Source organism: Crocuta crocuta, unplaced genomic scaffold (assembly GCF_008692635.1).
Source record: "Crocuta crocuta isolate KB4526 unplaced genomic scaffold, BGI_CrCroc_1.0 scaffold225, whole genome shotgun sequence".
Classification (NCBI taxonomy): domain Eukaryota; kingdom Metazoa; phylum Chordata; class Mammalia; order Carnivora; family Hyaenidae; genus Crocuta; species Crocuta crocuta.
The window spans coordinates 1182811-1195995 of record NW_027530408.1 but is presented as its reverse complement, the minus strand read 5'-3'; the positions used below and the strand labels follow the sequence as shown (position 1 = coordinate 1195995).

General features: G+C 44.2%; 1 protein-coding gene across 2 annotated transcripts in view; it reads right to left on the bottom strand.

Moving 5' to 3' along the window:
* SLC39A14 (solute carrier family 39 member 14) overlaps positions 1-6295 on the bottom strand; it is a 45072-nt gene extending 38777 nt beyond the window's left edge. For both annotated transcript variants that reach the window (XM_077766607.1, XM_077766606.1), the window contains exon 1: positions 6227-6295. The gene's annotated coding sequence lies outside the window, so the exon portion shown is untranslated. The remainder of the gene's footprint in view (positions 1-6226) is intronic.
* Positions 6296-13185: the final 6890 nt, after the last annotated feature.

Here is a 13185-nt window from a genome sequence, read left to right as displayed (position 1 = left end):
ACACAGAAGTGAATCATGAAAAAACAAGTATAAGGAAATGTGAACTATGTTAACAGAGGTTGCCTCGGGGCAGGATTACAAGCTTTTTCTCCGATACTACTTTATACTCTTCCTTATAGTAAGCATGCATTACTTTTTATTTTTTTAAATGTTTTATTTATTATGAGAGCACAAGCAGGGGAGGGGCAGAGAGAGAGGGGGACAAAGGATCCGAAACGGGCTCTGCACTGATAGCTGTGAGCCCGATGTGGGACTTGAACTCATGAACTATCAGATCATGACCTGAGCCAAAGTCAGACGTTCGACCGACTGAGCCACCCAGGCACCCCGAGCATGCATTACTTCTGATAATCAGAAAAAAAAATTAAAAATGTTTTTAAATGTTTGTTTTTGACAAAGAGAGTGCAAGCAGAGGAGGGGCGGAGAGGGAGGAGGGCAGAGGATCTGAAGCAGGCACTGAGAGCAGCGAGCTGGATGCAGGGCCCAAACTCAAACCTAGAGCCATGAGATCATGATCTGAGTCGAAGTCGAAGTCAACCCACTGAGCCACCCAGGTGCCCCAAAAGTAAAATTTTCAAAGATACTCAACAGTTGCTTGGGGGGTGCTATGGTCAAGGCTTTTAAGGTAGAGAGGGCTGTGTTAAGATGGGATAAAAAGATGTTCCCTGCCTCTGAAGCACCAGGAGGAGGCAGGAGGTCGCAGTGGACTGGGCGAAGGATGTAGACAGGAGGCCACAGAGTTGCTCTAGGGAAGAGCACGCTGAATCCCAAGAGAGAGGGCGGACTGCTGAAACCGAGCAGTAAGTCTTTGACATAGAAACAGATAAGTGTTCTGGGAGAGTATGGATACCTTAGACCCCAGAGCCCTCCAAAACCCCTGGATCCAACCTAAATTCCCAGCCATGTCTGTTACCTACTTTTCCCTGTATCAGCCTCTGCCCTAAGATGATCACCCCTGCCTCAGGATAATACATCCTTCTGCCATTATGCACACAACCCTCCTCTCCAGGACTCCTCTTCCTGTTCTCCTTTCTCTGCCGCTTTCAAAACTTGGCTTAATTCCACCTCCAGGAAGCCTTCCCAGACCACTCCTGCCTTAATCATTTCACCTTCTCCCAGCCTGCTTAAGTAGCTCACTTGTTCCACTCAAGATCACTTAACCCACAAGATCGCACATAAACTTCCACGTGTCCTCAGCACATCTCCACATGGGTTTGCAAAGCATCTTCAGAACAGAGACAGAGTAACTGGCTTGTCCCCCCACCCCAATCCTTCAGCAAACTGCCCCTCTGTGGTCACCAGTCACAGTCACATTTACCAAGTCTGTTGTGCCTATGCCCAAGCCTCTTCACGGTGGTTCTGTTTGTTTTTGTGGTTATAACTGAAATAAACAGCAACTGAAATGTAAGTGCAGAAAGGAAAAGGTTTGATTTCTATGAAAATTAAGTGATCTAGAACAGCAATTCTGAAATTCTGGTCTTAGAGTACAACCTGAGGTCACTGAGACAGTTCCAGGAGGGCTGTCAGGTAAAAACTATTTTTATTCTAATAATATTAAAATGTTAAAAGCCTTTTCACGCTCATGTTTCAGAGGCTACATGAAGTGTGGTGAATATAGTGGTCTTGAGTTTTGTAGACATTTCCAAGGTAGAAGTTTAGGGTATTAATATGTGTGTTTTCAGAGATTAACTCAGTTTGTTCTTAGGACTTCAACTGAATATTTACCAGCAAGCTTACGTTATACCTATTATCATCTCTGCTATCTTTTTATCTAATAAATCACTATTTTGAAATCCTGCAGATCTGCAAAGAAATGTAAAAACAAGGCCATTCTGTTTTCTCCTTTTTTAATTTTGGAAAATAGGTATTTCCATTAAAATATGCTTTTTATGTTAACATGTAATGATCTTATATTTATTATTAAATGAATTAACTTTAGTTTGTTTTAATTTTTAAAACAGTAAATATCAATAGACTTGACACATCCACAATAGACAATATTAAAGAGCCCTAGATCAAAAAGCCTGAGATATCCTTTTACCCAGCAATCCTGCTTCTGAGAATTTCTTCTAGAGTCATAATTACACACATAGGAAATGTCATTTGAACAAAGTTACTCATGGCAGCCTTGGACATAATAACAAAACAGACAAAATAAGGGAAACAACTGAACTTGGAAACAACCCAAGTTCAGGGCTGGGGACAGATAGAGGTGACCCACGTACCTTGGTTAAAAAATTACTGGGGCACCTGCATGGCTCAGTCGTTTAAGTGTCTGACTTTGGCCCAGGTCATGATCTTGTGGTCTGTGAGTTCGAGCCCCGCATCGGGCTCTGTGCTGACAGCTCAGAGCCCAAAACCTGCTTAGGATTCTGTGTCTCTCCCCTCCCCTTCTCTGCCTCTCCCTGCCCATGCTCTGTCTTTCTCTCAAAAATAAATAAATATTTAAAAAAATAAATTACTGCACTTCCATTTCCCTAATATTGTGCAGGTGTAATAAAAGAATGACCCAAGTGTTCAATGGAACCATATGGAAAGATCCAATACAGCTGCCAGGCAAAACAAGCGAGGTGCTCAACAACAGGTCTAAAGTGCTAACTTGAACATTTGTAAAAAAGAGGGGCAGGGATACAATGTTTCACTGACTATCCCTGGGTGTGTGTGTGTGAGTGTGTGCCCACATTGCAAAAGGTGTTTAGCCTTTTGATTTTTGAACTATGTGAACATATAGCCTCGTGAAAGAAATTTAATAAAAAAGGAAATGTGAGATTGCAGGTGATATGTATAGGTGTGATTTTTATATACAATTTGCAAGTTTCATTAGAGTACTTACAAACCCAAAGAAATGGCCTCTCAGCCCTAAATCAGTTTTGGTGAATAAAGAAAAATACATGCATATGTTTTTAAAGTAATATGAATTGTTTAAAACGTGGTTTGTTTTAAAACTCCCTATTTTAAGCTGACTTTTAACTACTAACACTGAATGTCTTGACTAAGAGTCCGTAGGGACCCAACGGTAACAAATTCAAGACTGTCACCTTCTTGTTCCATCAAACTCCAGCACTCTCCTGGGCCTGATGCTGGAGGAAGGTGGTTAGGAGGTCTGAGAACAGTCAGATCTGGACTTTCCGAGGCAGGGAATGTGGTTTCCCACAGCTGGGCGTGCCATGCTCTCTCCAGGCTGATTCTGTGGCCACTCTCCTCCTGCCTTTTGCGGGGGGTCTCAGAGAACCCACAGGGAGTTGTCTCTGGGAGCCTTGGTGGCCACAGTAAGGGTATGTCTCAGAGACATCACGGTGAGGCTGCCTGGCTGATTCCCCCCGAGTGCACAAGGCCTCTGGCTGGCAGCAGACTCTGAACTCCTTATCTGCTGGCGTGCCGCCAATCTGCCAGCCTCGAGGTCAGAAAAGTCCCACTGTAGACATCTAGTGAGTCCTGGCTGGGGGCCCCTGCAGCATGACCCTTCCTTCCGCACCCCATCCTCACATGTCTCAAGGCATTCTGGAAAGAGAAGCAGAAGTCTCCTCCAAAAGAAACTTCTATCCACACAAGCAAAGGACCTTCCTTCCCCCTAAATAAGCACAGGGAATAACTGGCTCCTTCCTCTTCACGTTTTTAAAGAAAAGACAAGAATCACCAGCAATTTTATCATTACACTTAGGAATAAAACGGAACCTTTCTTTGGTCTTCTCCATCAAGCTTCTTGGTCAAGCAATGTGACTCGGGAATACCAATTAACCTCTCTAGACCTAGTTTCTTTAGTTGTAAAACAAAGAGACGAGACTGGAAGATTCCCAAAGTCCCTGCAGTTCAACATCCTATCGTCTGTAGTTCTGCAAAATGCCTAAGCACTACTTTCTTCAGGCATCCAGCACAAATAGGTTGAATTATTTTAGCCCAGTAGGGAAAAGGAGGTCCCAATTCCCAGATGTATACAATCTATTCACAGCACGACCATTTAGATCCCAAGATACTGTGAATATTGTACACAGATTCAGGTTCCTCTGGAATAAAGTGGGTTTGAGCAGGTAGGGAGAAAGGAAGACTGAGAAGAGTTTGAAAAGAAAACCACCCCAGTGACTGATATATATCCAGTGCCCCCCCCCCAACTTAATGTTCTTCCAGCCTATTATCAGCACAGAAAAGGAGTACCTCTATTACCTTAAGAAATCAGAGTAGCCCCAAAACTAAAAGTGGGAAAAAAATCTCTTTTCCTTTTGCCCAATGATTCTATGGGACAATCTCCAGCAGGGAACAGAAAAGTGGCCTACCCAGAAAGGCAGGGAAATTGCATCCATGTTCCTAAGGAGGAGATGAATCAACACTAAGTCTGAGCTCATACCACTCCTACAACCCAACCTACTTAAAAGCTTTGGGGACCCCTAAATAATCCACCCCATCCCACACAGATGATGACAAACCTCTACCGTGTCCCAGGCACAATCACCACATGCTTCACGGCAGGGAGAACAGGCCCACAGAGGTTAGGAAACCTCCTGCTGGAGAGCGCGGAGCCAGGATTTGAGCAGATTCATCTGGCTCAAAAGTCTAGAATTTTCCCACCACCTCACACCATCTCTAGTAGAGCCCTGTCTCCTCTGAACTTAACTGAATGCAACAGTGTGGCCTCTCTTGCGTTGCTACCTTATTCTTCCTGTCTGGATGTTCTCTTTCCCCATCGACAGTCTACAGGAGCCAGGCCTCCTCCCCTCTTTGCACCTGGCAGTGGCCACGGCAAGAGCTGAACATAGACCAGGCCCTGTGTACTGACGAGCCACAGGGGTGAGGATGAAGTCTGCGAGTCATAGAACCTGCAGTTCTTACTCCTCTTGCCTAAATGACAAGGCCAATAGTTCCGGTTGGTGCCCTTTAGTCATACTTGCAAACCAACGGCAGAAGGAGCACCACTAGTCTATCTTCTGGTTACCACACAATATATGAAAATTCAGCTCTGGGCCTCCAACAAGAAATGGAATATGTAGCTTTTAATAAGTCCAGCCTATAAAAGTCACAATTCTGGACACCGTCTTGCTTCATCAAGTTCCTCTCAGTTTTTCTGGCTCTTGTTTAAGAGTTAAGGATTAATCATAGATGTTTTGGGTAAAAGATCTATTCTGACCTTAGCACTGACGCCTTCCCAAGGTCACAGGGCAAGTTCGAAGCAGAGCTAGGACAGAGACCAGGGTAGCTAGGCCAGCCCCCAGTACATACTACCACACCACTTCCCAGCAGCCTGCCCACGTGGCCTGGGGTTCCTGGGGAAGGGAAACTCTAAAGACAAATCCAGAGCCAGGGTGGGTCCAGGAAGGAAAGTCAGGTGCAAATCTGCTCCTACCGTTCCTTATGCCCCAGTGAGCACTCTGCCCTCATCAAATCATGCCTGCACGGTCCCGTTGAACACCCAGGCCCTGGAAGACACTAGATCCTCAAAATTGAAGCCACAACCCCGAGCTGGGAACATTTTCTTGACTTTAATTGAACTTCAGAATCATAAGCTGAAACTGCTTGGATTTTGTCCCATTGCCCTAACCCACCAAGAGAGGGCAGCCTGAGCCGTATCTCCCAACTTGGTCGGTAGGACCAAAAATAGCTAAAAAACCGTGCCCGCGGCATAAGCCAGGTCAGGGTTTAGTATACCGCTCTAATACCATTCTCCGGCTCCTGCTACTAGTCGGCCGGAAGATCGGAAGCATTTTTTCTCCAGCTGGTAGGTGATCTGGCCTAGGTAGGAATACAGTTCCCAGAAAGCAAAGTCCGGAGACCAGTGTCCCATCGGAGCTGCCCCAAGAGCTGCCCACCAGATTTGCCCATCTACTCCCTCTGCTTTTTCTGTCTTCTTATCTGCGGGCTCCAGGAAGCCTCTCGGCCTTTTAGTGCGGCTGTCTACGTGCTGAACACCCTTCTCTAGCTCCCACATCCCGCGATCTCCAGTCGAAAGGAGTGCAGCTGCGAACCCCCTCCCCTCACCACAAAGTAACCCCTATCGTGGAACCGCGGCCAGGTGTCGCCTTCATCCAGCGTCCAGGCCCATGTGCTGGTCCTCCCGGGCGCCTCCCTGCTCTAACCCGAGGCTTCAGAATCCGGAGACCGGCTCCGGGTCCTCGGCGCTGCCAGGCCCCCCTTCCCACCCCCCACCCCCANNNCAGGAGGCGCACCGCTTCTCCGCGCGATGCCCCACTATTGAGCACTGCGCGGTCCAGCCGATACGCACGCCCTCCGCCCTCACCTGAAGCTCGGGCGGACGCCACCTGGGCCCCACGGAACCTCACAAGCCTGGCCCTCCGGCGGCCCGCAGCAGCAGNCGGCAGGGCCCACCCCCGTCCCTGGGCCCCGCCCCACCCTCGCCCCACCCTGCTCTCCCCAGGGCCTGCCACGTGGGTCCCCGGCCCGCGATAGGGCTACGTGCGCGAGCTATTAGCCCGCCGCCCGCTAGACCCGGCCCACCGCCGGCGCCTCGCCGCCCCAGGTTGAGACCCAGCTCTCCCGGATCCGGGAAGCCGGACCAGCTTCATCTTGTAACCGTTCTGCGAATTCCGTTCTTCATTCACTGAGGCCCATAGACTCCTCCTTCCTTTGGAAACTCCCATTTAGACCTTTCCCTCTCCACGTGGGAACCTTTTACAACCCGGCCTCTATCCCTTAGCAGTAAGACTCCTACTCACCTAATATGTATGTCTATATTTTAACACTTGATTAATGTAAAAAACTTCTCAACCTCAAACTCAGTTCTGAGATGTACCCTAAAAGGAGGCGCCCCCATAGACAATGTTTCTTCTGCATATTTCAAGCAGCCAAAAGAACAAAAATTAAAACAATTTCCTGTTCAAATTCCAAATAAATCATAACTATACTCACTTTTCAATAAATGTCGCACAATCCTCCCCCTCCCCCCTCCCCCAAATAATCAGGCTCTCTAAGGGAACTACATTTCTGAATCCCAATCGGGGAGAAATGTTAATTTTTGGGTGAGGCGTGTCCTAGGAGTCTCATCCATCGTGGGATAGTCCTATTGAGATGGATATCAGGTCTCGGAAATGCAAATTTCTTGAGAAAATAAACCACACATTAAACTCCCATTGTTCTACTCTGGTGGACATCACGATTATTTCCTCTACAGCTAAGCCAGCTGCCACCTGGATCTAGGGGACCCAAAGGAAAGGTCTTCTAGCAGAACTGTAGCCAGTTAGTATCCAGGTCCCAGTCCTAGCTCAATGACTGGTGCCTGGCTGGCACTTAGTGTCTCTGTGATTTCACAGGGAAGGGGGCCCACATCCCATGCTGCAAATTCTGGAGAGAAGAACCCTCCTGCTGGCAGTGCTAACGATGATAGGAAAGCAGACAATCCCTGGAGCATGTAGCAGGGAGAATCCAGAGTTCAATGGCAGCTTGTTCCTAAGGATTGGGTTGAGAGGGAAAAAGAAATCGTTGAAACAAAGCCAGAGCAAGCCAGATTGTTTATGCCACTCCTGAAGAGACTAGCTGGGCCCTGGTTTTTCTGAAATTGAATTATTCTCATCCTGCAATTACAGTGCTCCAGTTGGGGAAGGGGCGGGGTGACAGTCCTCTCATTTTCCAAGTGATTTCAAAGTAATGCTATCTCTTGCAGAATTTCCCTCAGAGCCCCTTCATCTTTGTAATAACCCTTTATGTTTGTCTTTCTTGGTTAAACTCAAGAGTATTTTTCAGACATTATGTCATCCATTGGGACTCAATTCCATCACCAATGGGTTGTCAGAAATGGTCCAGTCTATACCACTCCTTCCTTTTCTTAAAGTACTGGAAAGGGAATAAGAAGCTCACCCAGAGATTAAATCAAATAAGAATGCTTCTAACACATCCAGCTCTGAAAAGTTACAAAGACTACAAATGCATATTACACAGGGGTGTTAATCTCTTCTTGAACCTGAAGTCCAAAAACAATCCCAGGGCTTTTCCAGGCAAGGTGGCAGCACTACACATGGGAGAATAAGGCAAGAGGGCTCCCGTCAGAGACAGGAGGAGGCGGGACAAGACACCCCACCACAGGGCCTATGGCAGCATTTCACTTGTTTGCAACCAGACTGAAGGGTAGAGTTGCCAAAGTCCACCAAAGCTGATAAGCTATCAGTAATCCATTTGGGGAGTACAATTAATTATTAACATAGTTAAAATCAAAAGGTTTTAACTCTTCATATCCAGCCCCACAGAAAATTCTTCAGGTGAACCCTAAGTCTTTCCTTGTTGCTAAGTAGAACTCAATTTTTTATGCCTGGTGCCAATATATTTCTCTCTGCATAATATACCTTTTTCCTCTTATAAGCCCCATTTCCACTTGTTAAAATTCTAACTTTTCAAAGCTACTTCCCTTCAGAAAGCTTCTTGATTCTTCTGTGGCACATTTGATCTATCCTTTCAAACTCTTTTGACTATAATCCACACTAAAAAATATTTTACATGGCAACTCCAGTATAAATAACAATATAGCAAACAAGTGTTTTCCAAAATTTCTTTAGTACAATAACTTGGTTTGTGAATATAATTCGTTCCAGAAACATGCTTGTAATCCAAAGCCCTTGTATATCAAAGTGAATTTCCCCACAAGAAATAATGGAAACTCAGATGATTTGTTCCACAGCCCCAAAATATTCATATAAAAGTGATTACAATACTGTAATATAAAATAATAAAGAAAATACAAAACATAAAGAAAAATGAATTAACCCACACTTACCTTTGAAAACCTTTGTGGCTGATGTGAGGGTTATTGTGTAGGACAACTTTCACTATCACTAACGGAATCACTGCTATCTATTGGCTCAATGGAATCTTTCTTTTCATGCACTTTAATAGGGAACCTATTCAATGACACTTGCTTCTGCCTCCTTTTGAGGATTTCACAGAAATGTGACATGCATTGTCATTAAACATATTCATCACTCACACTGCTACAGCCTTATTCGGGTGGTGTTTTTTTACAAAATTTTGCAGTTTCCCACATTCTACACATCTCCCTAATATCATTGTTTTTTAAATTTATTTCTGAGAGAGAGACACAGCGTGAGCAGGGGAGGGTCAGAGAGAGAGGGAGACACAGAATCCGAAACAGGCTCCAGGCTCTGAGCTAGCTGTCAGCACAGAGCCCGATGCAGGGCCTGAACCCACGAACTGTGAGATCATGACCTGAGCTGAAGCCCAACGCTTAACTGNGTGCTCCAGTTGGGGAAGGGGCGGGGTGACAGTCCTCTCATTTTCCAAGTGATTTCAAAGTAATGCTATCTCTTGCAGAATTTCCCTCAGAGCCCCTTCATCTTTGTAATAACCCTTTATGTTTGTCTTTCTTGGTTAAACTCAAGAGTATTTTTCAGACATTATGTCATCCATTGGGACTCAATTCCATCACCAATGGGTTGTCAGAAATGGTCCAGTCTATACCACTCCTTCCTTTTCTTAAAGTACTGGAAAGGGAATAAGAAGCTCACCCAGAGATTAAATCAAATAAGAATGCTTCTAACACATCCAGCTCTGAAAAGTTACAAAGACTACAAATGCATATTACACAGGGGTGTTAATCTCTTCTTGAACCTGAAGTCCAAAAACAATCCCAGGGCTTTTCCAGGCAAGGTGGCAGCACTACACATGGGAGAATAAGGCAAGAGGGCTCCCGTCAGAGACAGGAGGAGGCGGGACAAGACACCCCACCACAGGGCCTATGGCAGCATTTCACTTGTTTGCAACCAGACTGAAGGGTAGAGTTGCCAAAGTCCACCAAAGCTGATAAGCTATCAGTAATCCATTTGGGGAGTACAATTAATTATTAACATAGTTAAAATCAAAAGGTTTTAACTCTTCATATCCAGCCCCACAGAAAATTCTTCAGGTGAACCCTAAGTCTTTCCTTGTTGCTAAGTAGAACTCAATTTTTTATGCCTGGTGCCAATATATTTCTCTCTGCATAATATACCTTTTTCCTCTTATAAGCCCCATTTCCACTTGTTAAAATTCTAACTTTTCAAAGCTACTTCCCTTCAGAAAGCTTCTTGATTCTTCTGTGGCACATTTGATCTATCCTTTCAAACTCTTTTGACTATAATCCACACTAAAAAATATTTTACATGGCAACTCCAGTATAAATAACAATATAGCAAACAAGTGTTTTCCAAAATTTCTTTAGTACAATAACTTGGTTTGTGAATATAATTCGTTCCAGAAACATGCTTGTAATCCAAAGCCCTTGTATATCAAAGTGAATTTCCCCACAAGAAATAATGGAAACTCAGATGATTTGTTCCACAGCCCCAAAATATTCATATAAAAGTGATTACAATACTGTAATATAAAATAATAAAGAAAATACAAAACATAAAGAAAAATGAATTAACCCACACTTACCTTTGAAAACCTTTGTGGCTGATGTGAGGGTTATTGTGTAGGACAACTTTCACTATCACTAACGGAATCACTGCTATCTATTGGCTCAATGGAATCTTTCTTTTCATGCACTTTAATAGGGAACCTATTCAATGACACTTGCTTCTGCCTCCTTTTGAGGATTTCACAGAAATGTGACATGCATTGTCATTAAACATATTCATCACTCACACTGCTACAGCCTTATTCGGGTGGTGTTTTTTTACAAAATTTTGCAGTTTCCCACATTCTACACATCTCCCTAATATCATTGTTTTTTAAATTTATTTCTGAGAGAGAGACACAGCGTGAGCAGGGGAGGGTCAGAGAGAGAGGGAGACACAGAATCCGAAACAGGCTCCAGGCTCTGAGCTAGCTGTCAGCACAGAGCCCGATGCAGGGCCTGAACCCACGAACTGTGAGATCATGACCTGAGCTGAAGCCCAACGCTTAACTGACTGAGCCACCCAGGCGCCCCTCCCTAATATCATTTGAAGTGAGGGATTCCTCCACCTTTTCCTCCTCCTCCTCTGCAGATGAGATGCAGACACAGACTTATAAAATCTTTTGCAATTTTGGCCATTCGCACACTTCCTTTGTACTTCTCAGTGATTTCCTACTTCCACCATAATCATCTCCTTCCTCTTACTGCCTTGCTTTTCAACCTTTTTCTTCATGAGGGCCATTATATACCCTTGCATGGATGCTGACTATAGTACATATACTATTAATAAGCACTTGTCATATACTGTATTTAATGTAACTGGAAATAAGGCAGCAGAGGAATGGGTCTATATCTGCAGGCAGCCTGACCTAGAATGAAGCAAAGCATTCTTAAGCTTACTCTTGTATGGAAAAGCCAAGGACTGTCCATAGGTGCTTTGAAGTGACAAAAAATACACTAGTGCCAGTTGCGGGCACCTTCCAACATTCTGAAACTCACTGATTTCTGCCAAACACTGCCAACACTGAGACTAAGCATCAGAGCTTGGAAGACAATCACTCACAATCCTACAGTGAGAGAGAGAGGGAGAGAAAGAGAGAGAGAGAGAGAGAGAGAGAACCACTACTGGCTCAGTTGTGATCATGTGACATTTGCATCACATACTGCTCGTATTGCAAGACATTACTCATTTATCATGTTAAAATTTATTAGAAATATTTGTTCATCTTGCAGAATACTCAGAATAAATTACTCGCAATCTAAGGTTTTACTGTATATGCAATGTACTGATATTTTATATTCTACTTCAATTTCTTTTAATTTGGACAGAGAGAGCACACATGCATATGCATGTATGCAAACAGAGGAGGGGTGGGGGTAGGGGACAGAGAGTGAGACAGAGAGAGAATTCCAAGCAGGCTCCACACTGTCAGTGAAGAGCTAGATTCAGGGCCTGAACTCACAAACCCTGAGATCATGACCTGAGCTGAAATCAAGAGTCAGCAACTGAGCCACCCAGGTGCCCCTACTTCAATTTTTAAAAAAGTGATAACAAGCCCACTAAATTGATTTCAGGACCCATTACTGGGTCATGACCCATAGAATTAAAATATTTTATATGGTTCAGGCACCTGGCTGGCTCAGTCAGTAGAGCATGTGACTTCTTAATCTCAGGGTTGTGAGTTCAAGCCCCACATTGGGTGTGGAGCCTGCTTAAACACACACACACACACACACACACACACTTTATGGTTTACGGTACTTGCATTTTCCCCTTAAATTATTTCATTTTTATTTCTAACTTAATTTGACCTTAAACTGTCTGGATTATCAAAGATTTCTATATATATACCTGCATCTCCTAACACAACATCTTGCATATAAGGTATTCTCAGCATTTGATGGATGAAAGAATAGGCCAGCTCGCTAAAAGTTTTAAGTTGGATATTTAAGGGAACTAAGCACAAAAACCTGACATTTTTATGACTGCTATTTCCCTTTTGACAAGGTACCACAGCTACCAGCCCAAAGATATGCAGATTAACCATAGCTGAAGTGAATGGAACAGCCTTGGGGAAGAAGCCAGAAAAATGAGACCCCTGCTCTGAGTGTGTATAAAGTGGGACTGGAGACTCAGAAAATCAAAACTCACTCTGTGGTTTCTGTTGACAAGTCAGGGTGGGCCAAAGATCCCCTTTCTACTCCCCAGCTCTCAAAACAGTTAAAAGAGACTGAAGAGAGAAACCAGTGACCAGGTAAAATACTTTCAAGGGGAAAAATGAGTTTTCCATGTTAATTAAAAAAAATTTTTTTAATGTTTGTTTATTTTTGAGGGAGGAAGGGAGCAGGAGGAGGGAGAGAAAGAGAGAGAGAGAGAGAATGAGCGGGGTTGGGGCAGAGACAGATGGAGACACAGAAACCAAAGCAGGGTCCAGGCTCTGAAGTGTCAGCAGAGTCTTCCACGGGGTTCAAACTTACAGGCTCCAACTCATGGGGTACAAGATCATGACCTGAGCTGAAGTCAGACACTCAACCAACTGAGCCGCCCAGGTGCCCCAAGTTTTCCATGTTTTGGCACGATTTAATGAATTTAAGAAGATCAGAGGGAGTATAAGTTTCTGGTTTACCCAAAATCATGTCAGAGGACCAGCACTCCACACTCTGTCAACCAAAAGAGCTAGAATCCTTTTAGCCTCAGTCATTTCTGTTTTCATCTAATGCTTTCAGCAGACAAGAAAGCCAATTGGTAAAAATAACACTTAAGTAGAAAGTTAAAGATAGGAATTTTCCCATTTCATCTAAGATAGTTTGTTGGCATACAATTGTTCATAGTATTCCCTTATAATCCTTTTTAT